General features: G+C 31.6%; 1 protein-coding gene across 10 annotated transcripts in view; it reads right to left on the bottom strand.

The window, feature by feature from the left end:
- The window catches only part of LOC107451797 (uncharacterized), a 314,002-nt gene that overhangs the window by 259,311 nt on the left and 40,321 nt on the right, over positions 1–14,370 (bottom strand). Inside the window, exon 1 of one of the 10 annotated variants that reach the window (XM_016068016.4) lies at positions 12,288–12,483. The exons of 8 other annotated variants lie outside the window; for them this stretch is intronic. The gene's annotated coding sequence lies outside the window, so the exon portion shown is untranslated. Of the gene's footprint in view, positions 1–12,287; positions 12,484–14,370 lie in introns of those variants that run through there. One more of the 10 variants, XM_071182276.1, reaches the window with a different exon arrangement.

Here is a 14,370-nt window from a genome sequence, read left to right as displayed (position 1 = left end):
AATAGAAGGCTAACTAAATTTAAAAAAAAACGCATGAATCTAGTTTGATGGCAAAAAGCATAAAAAAATTAAACAATTTTGGCAGCTAATACAATATTATCAAAATTTGTACTGCCACTGTGCTAGCTCTGCAACTAGAATAATAGTTGTGAATGTACTAGCATTTTAAATTGTCTGTAAAAAGAGGTCACCTTTATAATGATCTTAGATCATCTTTATAAAGCTTTCGCTTAGTTTCGGTGTAAAGTTTCCCTGAATCAGATATCAATTATACTAAATATTAAGTCTATCGCCAATAAGGTTTACCAAAATATTAAACGATTCCTGATAATAAATCACATCAAGAAGTGGAGTATAACTGAAGATACAGAAATCTCCAGATATAGATTTCCCATGTGACGGGATAATTATCACATAGTTCAAAGTTATGGAAATAATAAACCAGGCGACAAAAGAGATGAAAACATCCAAATCATTCAATCGTACAGTGGGTTGATGAAAAATCGACAAACAAAACATTCTAGGGTTTACTGGAGCCACAAATAGGTGGCGATTTACGGAAATCGTGATTTAATTAAATCATAGAAAGTAAAATAGAGAAGACATGGATCAAAATTGGAGAACACACAATTATTTTCAAACGAAAAAAATCTTGTGCCGTTTGATATATAAGACAGAATTAATTCTCATCACACATTAATAACATAGTAAATCGAATGACTCAAAATATACACGTATATTATACACGTCTGAATGTGAGTACAAAAAATAACGAGGTACAATTGTTATGCTTTGTCGAAAAGCACCAGTTGACTCGTAACAGATCTTCTTAGAAAGAATATATTGCTAGCAAGAAACCTCTAGGATAACAAATTTTATACAATATAAAAATCATGTCATTGTTATAATTGAATATCATAAAATGATATTACCACGATAACATGGTATCGTAAAATTGACAAACACGAGCGAATGAAACAAGACTATTCATCTTGAAACACGATAATTTAAATCGAAATCATTCTAATACCATTATACTTTCAGCTAAGCTGATTAAAGTTAAATCAAATCGATTATTTCAATGCTCCAAAAATGAAATGTAGGCCATAAGCAGTGTATGATAAGGTTCTATCTTCCGATTACTTTGATTCAAAAATGAAATATACGTCAACAGCTTAAAGTTCTATCTTCTGCTTTTATTAGCCGAACAGCCACTTGTGTCGATAATTGTTTTAAAAGCAAAAGGCTTTCTTTCTTTCTTTTTTTTTTTCGGCGCGTTTCTTTGGCGATAATTCTTTAAGCAATGGCGGCAGCAGCAATTCTGTTCGTCCAGAAAGTTTTTTAAAAGCATCCCTTTAAGAATTTCTTAAATTTGAGGAAAAATTATCAGTTGCAAAAAAAAAAAAANAAAAAAAAAAAAAAAAAAAAAAAAAAAAAAAAAAAAAAAAAAAGTATTAGAACTACGTATCAATTTTTGACTGAATAACTTACTTCAAATTCAAAGCCAGTTCTTTTCATACTCTCATACGCTATAATAATTGTTTAGTTTCATACTCTATAATAAACGTTTTATGAATTTAACAAGTTTGTAATAAGAATAGAAGCATGGCGTCAACAGAGCTTATTCCAGACCTTTTATTAAATATCCGTGAAAGGAAATAGTGAAAAATATACTCATTATTTCGTGAATTTGGAAAAATAGGGTTCTATTTTTGGGACGGAATAGACTCAACGAAGCGTATTCCAGACTTTTGATTAAATATCCGTGAAAGGAAAAAGTGGAAAATATACTCATTATTTCGAGAATTTGGAAAAATAGGGTTCTATTTTTGGGACGGAATAGGCTCAACGAAGCGTATTCCAGACTTTTTATTAAATATCCGTGAAAGGAAATAGTGAAAAATATACTCATTATTTCGAGAATTTGGAAAAATAGGGTTCTATTTTTGGGACGGAACAGAGCTTATTCTAGACTTTTTATTAAATATCCGTGAAAGGAAATAGTGAAAAATCAACTCATTATTTCGTGAATTTGGAAAAATCGGGTTCTAATTTTGGGACGGAATAAGCTCAACGGAGCGTATTCCAGACTTTTTATGAAAGGACTGTTAAAGGAATTTTTTAAAAATCTACTCATATTTTTTTTAATTTGTGGAATTATGGACCTATTTTTGTGATTTTTTATTTTACCTGAATCTAAAAATACCATAAAATCGGTTTCCTTTGGTGAAAAAAATCCCCCCCCTTTGTGAAAAAAAGAATTAATTGTTTGAATGTGAAAGAGTCCATTAACATAAATTTTCTCTGAAATGACCCCTGCTCGAGGTTCTTGAAAAACTTTTAAAATCCCATTTCTATACGTACTAGCAATATTTCACACTTTTTATTCTATTCAAGAAACAAAATCAGACAATAAAGACCGCAGGAAGAATTTCAAATACACAACAGTTTCATTAAAACAATGTCTTTACGCAGCAGCTACGCTCCCGCACAAGTCACACAGATTACAGCACGGGAATGTTGCAGGGGCTCCATCACGCCATTCTTCATCTTCTCTCGATCCAGGGGCGTAATTGTTCGGAATCCTGACTCTCTCCCTACCCCCTCTCAATCTTCACTTCCATTTCAGAATCTAATGCCCTGGCTCGACGTAGATAACACGCTTTTCCGAAAATGAGACCCTCGGGCGAGCTGGATGTGCCGGGGCTTTCATTTAAACAGCCGTACGCCCTCGCTAAGTATGCTAACGAGCTGATATGATAAGAGAAGAGGAACTATTTTCTGGCGCTTTCCTTTTATTTCTTGATTCGGGATGCGTGATTGGGAGTGAGTTCGCAGGCGTGTAAACTGGAAGGAATGGAAAGGCATATCCGCCTTACTTCCTTATTTACCGACGCTTAAAAACAAGAATAGGAAGGCTAGATAATTTCAGAGGCATTCTTTTTGATACTTTTTAAACTTATCGATTTCAATCACCCTCTAGGAATTTTATACTCCACCCCTCCTTCTATTGGGTTTGAAACAGCTGATTAAGCGTATTCCGACTTACGGGATAAAAAAAAAAGTGGGAGAATTAATTTTTGATTCGGGGTTAGAAAATCGATAAAATCCTGTTTAATGGAAATTTAGATTTATTCTGTATTAAAACAAATACGTGTTTTAAGTACCTTATAATGAATACATAATATTTATTTAGTATTCGAAGCAAATCCCAAATAAGATATTTTTATTTACAAAACTTGGAAGATATTTTTGCTATGAAAATTGTGATAAAGTGTATTCAGACTTACGGGATAAAATAAGGGAGCAATTAATTTTTGATTAGAGGTTTAAAAATCGATGAAACCCTGTTAAATAGAAATTTAGATTTATTCTATATTTAACAAGTACATGTGGGCCGGGATAGCCTGGTCGGTATGACGATGGGCCCATGTCCGAGAGTTCGAACCACGCAGGTCGAAGACTTCCCATGAGGTAAAGTGACTGATGCACGTTAAATCTGTCGAGTCGCCAAGTCCTCCATAACAAATCTATACCTCTCGGGGTACTGGATTGGAGCAGAAGTTCTAAGAGTGTGGGATTATGAAGATACCAAAAAAATGACAAAAAGTCATTGGATTTTTTAAAAATTTTTTTTATGAAGACCAAAGTTTTAAGAGTGCGGGATCATGAAGATACCAAAAAGTTATTGGACAGAATGGGAGATATTTAACCGATTAAGGATCTTTTTTGTACAGAAAAAAATTTAGTTTCATTTCAAACTTAAAAAAACGAAATTACTTACTTACCAACCCAATATTTAAGGCATGCCTTAATATAAAAAATGTAGAATTAGACTCCGAAATTTTGAGGCATAATTCAAAGCACTAAATACCTTCATCAAGTCTAAGCTTGCCACTAAACATCAGCAGTGCCCGGCTTAAGAAAATTTTGGGTCGGTAAGAGGAGCCTTCACACATCTATAAATCGTAAAAACGAGCCCTTCACAAATTATTTAGTTACAAAAAGACTTTCGTTTCACAATATTTTATATCGATCCTTCACTAAATTTTTTTTTTAAAAGCAGAGCTAAATGCGCCAGTCTTACAAAATTTTAAAACTCCTTGTAAGACATAGTTTTGAGTCTTTTCTTTTTCTTTTCCTTCCACAAATACGAGTCCTGGTCGAAGGAACGATTCTACACTGATTTTACATTCAGATATTTCCACTAATTGCTCAAATACAACCTTTTACAAAAAGTCTGAACCGACCACAAATTTTTATGATTTTTCACAAAATCATCAAATCACAGCCCTATTTTCACTTTCCCAATTTCACAAAAAGTCTTGAAAGACTCTAATCAGCATAAAATATGGCCAAAGTTCCCTTAAAAAAAATAAAAGGAAACGTACTATTTTAGGAAATATTTAACAATAGAGCAAAGAAGTGATAAAAAGTCCACACTGAGGTCACAGAAAAGAGTGCAAAAAAAGGCTAAAAATAGGGCAATAACATTTTAAAGAATAGAGAGTATCCACCTTCGAATCCTCCTCACGGGAGTGGTCGTTGCTGTTCGGGCAAAAAAAGAAAAAAAAAGAGGGTGTTTTCGGGCAGAAAAAAAAAGAGAAAAAGGGTACTTCAAAGAGACGTCACGCGTTAAGTGCACTGATGAAATCTTTTTTTTTTTCCTAAAGAAAAATGAAGGTAAAAGAAAAAGTCGCTTTAAAACTCAGCTGATCGCCGATTACCACTGATAACTTCAAGTATTTTTTTCCCCTCGCAAAAAAGATTAGAAAGAAGAAAACCAGCGCATAGCGCGGATGTGTCTTAGTCAACTTCCGCTTTAAGAATATGAAAGGAAAAATATTCTCTAGGTTTCGCGGATAAGAGTACATAAAAGCGCTGATATCTCAAAATTTAAATTAAGACGGCAAAAAGAAGGAAAAGATATGCGAAACTTGCCATCAAATTTTTATCTGTGTCAATTAGTAAAATAAGAACAATCAGAAAGGTCAAGAAGAAAAATATTTATACTTGTCTCCAGTTGCTTATGTTTTTCTTCATAAAGAAATACAGATGATAATAGTTCTTAAAAGCAAATATAAATGCAGGTCATCAAAACTAAGCAAACTACTTGTCTCCAGTTGCTTATGTTTTTCTTCATAAAGAAATACTAGATGATGATAGTTTTAAAAAACAAATATAAATGTAGGTCATCAAAACTAAGCAAACTACTTGTCTCCAGTTGCTTATGTTTTTCTTCATAAAGAAATACTAGATGATGATAGTTCTACAAAACAAATATAAATGCAGGTCATCAAAACTAAGCAAACTACTTGTCTCCAGTTGCTTATGCTTTTCTTCATAAAGAAATACTAGATGATGATAGTTCTACAAAACAAATATAAATGTAGGTCATCAAAACTAAGTAAAAAATTCAGGCCATGGTAGGAAATAAAAAACCCAATGTGTGTAGCTACTTCAGTGTGTATCGCAGCACCATTGGGTGCAGCGATATGCTCATTAGCTTCAAGTTTAATATTCGTTCTTTAATCTTCTGTAATCCTTTATTAATCTGTTATCACTGAAAGGGGGGGGGGAAATGACAATTGTTCATTAAATTGCATCACTCCCTAACTGAAGTAGTCTGTCTGTTTACAAAAGATCACTACAATAAATGGTGAACAAAAATGGCTGCAGTTAACAGCTTTAAAACCAGTTTTCCTTGAATTAATTTGAGTTTTTGGATATCTGTAAAAAAATTAGCATTCTGACAGAAATGAAAAAGCCTGGCTCTATTGCAGTTGCTGTTCCAAAGAGCAAATGTCGTTCGAAGCTGATTGATACCCACCATAGAATCCAATGGATTCATAACTTCAAGAGTGGATGGTAATTTCTATTTTTACTTTTTAAAAATTAATACTTACAGCAGCATACAATACTGAAAAACTCTAGTGGGTCTAAATCATAAGTTTCGATTATAATTTTTATATTTTAACACATATTTTCATTGTTTCAGTATCGTACTCTTACACGTATAAAACATACATTTAATTTATGTAACATTCTATGTGTGTTACACCACAGACAAATATTACATGAAGTTCCCTGAGGCAATTTTAAAGTGCCGCAACTGAAGAAAGCTTAGGAACCACTGCTCTATGTCATACTACCAAAAGCTATCACATCAAGCAGATTTAAATCGGCATAAATCAAACAGCGAATTAACACTTCATAAGTTATATTCAGACAACTGTGAAGATTTGTTCCTAATATAAACATATTTCCTTATAAATGCCTTTTAATCACTTTATGTAACTCTAGACGTTCTAGATTTGTTTTAAACATTGAGTTGCTCACATTACTTTTCCACAACTTATATGTCGACTACCTTCCTGGTAGTCCTCTGGAATATCACCGAATACTTGGCCCTTTTTCTCACCTATCAATTCAGAAGGGACACAAACTTTTGAAATCACCATATATACTTTTAAAATAGAGTTGAGCAGTGGACGATTTCTATGCAATAATTACATTTGTTCGTTAAAATATTTCTAAGAAACCTCTCAAAAATACCTATCTTACCTATCTGCATAAATCAAACAGCGTTCTATCTTACCTAGCTGCATAATTAAAATACCTATCTTAAAGATATTTAATGAGCTTTTGCAGAGAGAATTTAACTTCATTAAATTGCCTAAAATGCATACTATAAAGACTCAATCCTCTGACACAGAGGTTAAACTAGAAAAATGAAGCCTTTTTACTATAAAAGTAGAAGCTTACAGAATACGAACTTAAATAAATCAGCTCCAATCACAGTAAAATTTGTCAGGGGGATTCAGAGCAAGGGCCCAAACCATGACTAGGCCTCCCTGATTGCTTCAGAGGCGACAATGACTGCTATTTGGTAGAGAGGCTCCGAACAGAAGATTTACATTGAAAGGGGAGGGAGGTTAAATTTGCAAAAAGGGGAAAGACAGAATTTACGAGAGCCTCTTGAAGCAAAAGCAATGTAAGGGAGGAAAACAGCATCTGCTAGCCGAACAAATGAGAAAGAAAAATGCATAAAAAGACGCAGCGGTGTTCAAAAGCCCGTGAGAAGACATTGTCATGGCTGATGAGGTGGATCTAGATCTGGTGAATATGGATGGTCGTAAAAAATTTCACTGAAAGAAGAATAGGGAGGTTGAATTCCGAACAGATTAGTGAACTTTCAAAGAAGCGACGCGTCAAAGAGAAATGATGACGCCTGGTGTTTTTATGTATACACACTACCGTTAAATAGTACTTCCTCCATCTGACACATAGGAATAGACTTGATAACTTTAAATTTTAAAATGGGATAATAATAAATAAAAAAAAATAAAGGATTAGTGTCATATGATTTCACGCGAAATTTTTTTTTTAACATTAAGCTAACAATGCATAACTAATTCTTTTTTAGAATGGATTTAGGCTGTTAGAAAGCAATCTTTGAGTCAATTTAAATTTTATTATTACTTTGCACGGGTGATTCCGGACTTTTTCGTAAAAGGTCCGTTTTTGTGAAAAATCTACACATAATTTTGTGAATAAATGAAAATAAGATAAGGGTTTTGTGATGAAAAAAAAAAACGTAAAACCATGTATTATATCCTTTCAAAGAGTTTAGCTTTAAAAATAGGAATTAACAAAGCATTAGCTCCATTAAACGTCCGTTTTTACGATAAAAATAGTTTATAAAGGGTCCGTTTTAACTATAAAAAGAGTGTATGAAGGGTCCGTAAACGGACTCTTTACACACTCTTTGACCTAAATGTTCTCCTTCGAAGCAAAAATAAACAAATTGCAAGTCCCCTCCCCATATCTCCTTATGTAATAATTGAAGAGGTAAGTTGGATTGTCTAAATCAATTAATCAACGGCATCAAAAATAAATGCTGCATTTCATAGAAAATCATTGTTTAAGAATTTGACTTATTTGAAATTGAACACAGAGCTTGAAGAATAAAAAATCAGAATCTGTTATAAGCTTCAACAACATTATAGAACAGTTTAGCTGGAGTATGTAAATTAAATAATTCGCGGCATAGATCGATTTGGTGATTCTAAAATGCAGGATGTTTATCATCCACATGAAAGAGGTTTTGGCCTCAGTTGATTTAATGTTATACACAACGGTTTTTTAGTCAAACTTTGGAGGATCTTACACACGATTAACAGTTTTAAACTAGCAGCAATCTAACCAACAGGAACCAGGACTAATTATAAAATTCTCGCTTAACCGCTGTTACGAATTTCTGCCTGATCAAAAGAGGACGTTGTTATCGCTGTAATCACTTTTGTAACACGCAATGGATTGAACTGGATGCCTTATTGGAAATCCCTATTTCATACTATCATATTGTTTTAGCGTTTATTATTATTAAATTTGTTTGCTATCTAAAATGGCCACTTCATTCAGCGCCCATTCGCCACTGAATCATTTTGCAATAACTGCTAAAACTTCACGAGCTAAGTATGCCCGTTCACGTAATTTAAATTATAGGGACCGCGTCCGGGGATTCTAGTTGCCCTCAAACTTTACATGGGTTTTCGAAGCCTTGTTGCCAATGAAAATTTAAAAAAAAAGCCACATTTAAAGTGCATTACACTTGAAGCAAAGCGATGATCTGAAACTATATATGTCATCTTGCCGTGAAGAATTATTTGGTCCTTAGAACGAACAAATAAACTTAAATATTTTTAAAATTATTAAACTTTTTTTTAAAAAAAATTGCCAATATGGTGACATTTTCCCCCTTCAATGAAAATTATCAAAATCACTACCGCATTCTCAGTGTCTCCTAATTTTTATGATCCCTGATAATGCAGTATTGCAATTATTTTTTATATATTAAAAAATTAGACCACAAACGCTTTTCATTTTAATAAAACTGAGGCTTTTTTTTCAATAATTACGTTTTGCGCCATTTCCAAAATAAGCATAAACAGCGCTGGCTAAACTTGACCCTAACAGTCAGGAGTAACTTTTGCAAACTTGCAACAGTTATAAAAAATAGCATATTATTCGCAAAAGAACATCGTTTCATATGACAACGGAGTTTTTGAAAAACAGCCTTAACCGAAGGCTCTTTCTTTTTTGAAAGAAAGAACACTTTTCAAAAGGAAGATGCAACGCTGAGTCAGTTAACTATAAAAGTAGCAAAAACGACAAATGTTAGTTACACATATACAATAGTGCAACTCAAACGTGATTTTAGATCAATAAATATTATTCTTTATTTGCAGTATTGGAATTAAATGACACAAAATCAATCCAACAGAATAAAAAGATATCCAACAATCTTGTTTCAATGATTCACGTTAAATTCAACCAAGTACCTCGTACGTGATTTTTATCGTTTTCCTTTTATATAAATGTTATCGAATTCTGTTACATAACAGTATGCTTATAAGAATAAAAAAACTCGACCAAGACATAACTCAATAGTTATTTTTACAATGTATATCCAAGGATAATGATTGTAGAATGTTTGAAAGCATAAAAGAATCCATGGAATGATTTCATTTAAGGGATCATTTAGCCGTTTGGGGACCATCGCAGCTGCACCTAATCAGTTGGGTCCCTTCTGATACAACTAATCGTTAAATCCCGTGATACTTAACATTCAATGGCTAAATCCAAAGGCAACCAGATTCGAACTAAAAAAAAAAACCGCTACCAACCCTTTTAAATTGTATGAACCTGAATGTATTACCTGAACAAAGACATGAGCAGTCTTGACAATAAAGGTTTTCGCTATGGGATTAAAGAAAAAACCAACAGAGGAAAATGAATCATCCCATTATAAGCAAAATTTCAAAGAATTAAATACATCTTTTGACGAAGTTCTTAAAAAGATTACTTATAGATGTTTGCGACATAAAAAATAATATTTTTTTAAAAAGAAAAATACAGGTAAAAACATTGAGTTGGTACACAACTATTAGAAACAATGATAATACCCTCAATAAATAAACGCCGGCTGATTCATCAGAATTAGTTATTCATAGCAGAGTAACTATCAGTAGAATAACTATCATTATATCACCTAGCGACAAGGAAACAACTAAGATGATGACATGACTAAGTAATATTCACTCACATTTAAAAAGGGAATGGAAATAATTCTTGAACAGAGTATTTTGTATTTCTCAACGGAATATTTTTAAGCACATAAAATAGCGTTAACACATTGAATGCCATGGAGGTGACCGGCACTGAGTTTGTTCGTAGGGCCCCGGGGGTCACCGGTGACCGGCGAAGCCAAGATTATTTCGTAGATTTATTAGATTTATATCCACCAGTATTTCTAAACAATTCGCAGGCTTATAAAAACCACCAAATATTTTCAGATATGCCATGCTAAACCTTTTAAAAAAAACTAGCAAAATCTGCCTAATATTTGCAAATTTAGTTTGTAGCTATTTACCGTGGCCAGACGGACAAGCCATGTAAAATTAGCGTGGCATTCAACGTGTTAAATGATTTTTTAACAGCTCATAACACACAATGTACGGTGCAGAATATATATATAATAATAGAATGGCGTACAGGCAAAGCAGAGTAGGCGGTTCCGATTTCTAAAAAATAATAACACCATAAGTCACCAACCCAAACAAAAAAATTTGGCTTTTAGAACATAGTGTGTAACTATTAAATACTTTTTCTAATCAAATAAATTAATTACAACTTTTATTATTACTTACAAATGTAGCTCAACCGCAATTCTGAAACTTAAGTAATTGCATATTCTGATTTTAATGTCTAATTTTCTTCGAGGAGCAGCTTTTAGAACTATTACATATCGCCTAGTACATTACATTCAAATAAGGCTCTCTCTCTCTTTGTTTTATGTGCACCCATATTTCCCGCAGAATCATCCCTCAATATTAAAATAATTTGCAATTTAATTTAAAAGTAAGATTTTTTTGTACGAAAATTGCTTTGTATTACAAATTATTACACCGGCATTTACATATTCTGTTCACAAAGTACACTCTTTATCGTTCTCGTAAAAAAAAATTTCTCCAACAGATAAACAATGAGTGAGGTGTAAAATAGCTCCGTCGTAATTTAATAAGCAAGAAGGCTATGTGTACCTTTTCCTTATAAAAAAAATTGCTGATAGATATTGAAAAAAAATTGTTTCTTAAGATTTATCTGAAGTGCATGGCGGTACTTAAAATGCTACATATTCACTTAAAAGGATGCTATATCACGGGAGAAACTTTACATAGCAAATTCTGATTCTCCATTGGAATTTTAAAATTTTGGTAAATCTAAAGTGACCATACTTATAAACCATAATTTGAGGACAAAGCAGCTGTTTTCGAAAAATTTTATGATCTGACATCTATATTTTTCATGAAAAATATTAGTTTATATGTTCAACAAATATTTCTTTTTTTTATTTTATTGATAACTAAGATCAGGTGCAGTACCATCTTTATTTGATTTGATTTCGTGACGGGGAAATTTTGAAATATTAATATTCTGCATTTGAACACACGTAATGAGTACAATAATTATTAAAATTTATTTATTTTTGATGAAATCATTTTAAGACGTGTATGGCGTTTTCATCTTTTATAATGTTGCTTTTTTCTTTCAGTTAGTATTCTCTGTAAGGCAAAACTATACAGTTTATTATTTGACGACAATCTATGAAATTCGAGGACTGTTCTCAAGATTAAAGAACCTTACTATGCCATGAAGTTCCAAAATGCTAAATTACAAACAAGTTAGATGAAGATTACTTTTCCATCGCGTACATTAGTTATCCTGCCATAAATTGTATGCATTTTGATAATAAATAAATAAATAAAAAATCAGCATTTGAAACTTCAGGGTTTAAGCAGTTTACCAAAACTTTTTTTCTATACTTTAAATTTTAAAATGTAAGTGAAAGAGAATTTACCAAGAAGGATTTTTCCCGCGGTATAGCGTCCTCTAAACAGGAAATAATACCTTAAAAAGCAACTATTAAAATTAAGATTTGTTTTATTCATTTTTGGTGGCATAAAAAATATTCCTGTAGAAGTTAAGGTAAATAAACCAGCCATAAAATTTATAATATTAATTTTCACCGGCATTTAGGATTTCATTTTATCGTGAAATAATTAGGAAATAAAGTATTCAAGAAATAAGAATTAATTTATTTCCACATTATTAAAAACAATTTCAAAAATTAGGCGCCATTTTATATCACGTTCAACGTATCAAATCGAATTTTCACGAAAAATGAAATACTAAGTAAACGGTAGAATCCAAAGACTACTGACCTTTCTAAGTCATGCATACACACATACGATGCCGAGCCCACTTTTTCCGATTTAAAGCAAGTAAATATAGAAGTGTTTTTGTCAAAACAGTACGATAAGGTAATATGAAGGACGATAAGACTGAAAAAGATATCGCAAAGAAAAATACGTGTCGGTAAAATATGAAAGCAGACGAACTTTCAGACGACTCAAAACATCTATGCTTCCCAGAAATTCACTTTTCTCTACACAAACAGTGCTTTATGTAATGACGTCATTAAAAAAACTGTGTTTGGAGAAGAGAATTATCATATTCTATTTATTTATCTAACAATTGTTTACACTTTAGTAGTGCAAATGCAATAATTTTGACACCTTTTTAGTAAACATTATTTCTAAGCGAAAAATGAAAGCAAAGAATATCAAAAGATAAAAATTATTATTATTTATGCAGACGATATTTTTGCATTTTTGAATAAAATCTTACTAATAAATGAAGTTTAACTAAAATATATTTTTCACTTTTTTATTTAGAGTAATTTTTTTTCTTCATAATTCCTACTTTTTTTTATATGTAACCTACTAGTAAAAAAAAAAATTTTTTTTTTCTAATTTAGATTGCAAATTGCATCAAAAGATCGGTTTCATGTCAATTACAGATTAAATTAGTTTAAGAGCAAAATTTGAGCGCTGTTTAAAATATTAAGGAAAGATTTTAAAAGATTATTCAGAAAATTTTTTAAAGATAAATTTAATATTTTCACATAAGATATAACGGTCTTATTTTTAATTAAAATTTATAGAATAATAATATACATAACTCCTAAAATATATGTTACGGACGTTATATATTGTGTTACAGAAGTAACATTAAATTTTTAATTTAAAAAAAATTTTAATTTCGAAAAATTGAAAAAATGGTCTCAAGATTTATTTTTACAAAAAATATTAGAACAGATAATTTTTCTTAACTGAGGTATTCGTAAATGGTGAAATTGTCCCATAGTTTTAATTTTATAACAAAGTCAATACCAAATCCGACGTATACTATTTTATTAAGGTGTGCCCAAACTGTCATCCTCCAATTCTTTTTCCCAATTTATGTGTAGGAGGGAACAAAATAAAATACAGAACAATTGCCACGACTTCAATTGAACAAGCTCAAATGGAGTCGATAAAATTGATATTTGGAACACAGACCAAGATAAACTATCGACATTAAAATCAAATTATTATGCAAATAGGAAACTTCAACCAATAAACCTTGAAAACGAGATTGAAGGTCACATAAGAGTAAATGCGCGAACACGGTTGGCGTTACAAACGTAAAAAAAATTCCTTTACGTGCGTGACATTGGCGCACCTGCTTTTGTAGTTATTTTTTTTTTAATTTAGAAAAAAAANAAAAAAAAAAAAAAAAAAAAAAAAAAAAAAAAAAAAAAAAAAAAAAAAAAAAAAAAAACGATTAGTAATTTCGAAACGTGCATATAAAACGAAAAATAGCAAAATATCGTCCTCATTCATACACACCGTTTTACGTCCGCCCATCCAATTTTTTCTGAAATAAGTTGCGAGCATAAAGCCACGATTTTCCTATGGCTATGATTCATCTGAAATAATAGGTCTACAGCATTTACAGCGTATTCTAGTAGGGGGAATGTAATTTTTTCCTCTGGTAGGCGTATAAATAACGGTTCACGGCAGAAAAAAAAAATTGTGTTCATTGGTAACTATCATTATTTATAGCTTTCAAGTAACAAAAACAACAAAACGCACTACAGCATTTCATTGTTCTCAAATAAAAATATCAAACTCAATTAAAATTCTTTATAAAAATCGTTTTCATTTCGCTTAAAAATAAGTTGCATTTAATATATTTAATTCTAAGCCAATTGCAATAAGGATAAGATTCTTGGAGATAACGTGACGTCACGAGAAGCACAACTGGAAAATGTGCTATTGAGTGTCATGATTGTAATTGTTAGGTGGTACGTCTCAGCCCACTCAAAAAATAGTCTTCAATTCAATTAAAAATTAATTTTCAATTCAGCAAAAAAAATTTAAAAAAAATTTAGCATACTGCATATGAATATCCTACAAAAAG

Source organism: Parasteatoda tepidariorum, chromosome 6 (assembly GCF_043381705.1).
Source record: "Parasteatoda tepidariorum isolate YZ-2023 chromosome 6, CAS_Ptep_4.0, whole genome shotgun sequence".
In the NCBI taxonomy this organism is placed as follows: domain Eukaryota; kingdom Metazoa; phylum Arthropoda; class Arachnida; order Araneae; family Theridiidae; genus Parasteatoda; species Parasteatoda tepidariorum.
The sequence above is the reverse complement of the archived record's forward strand: the minus strand, read 5'-3'. Positions and strand labels throughout refer to the sequence as shown.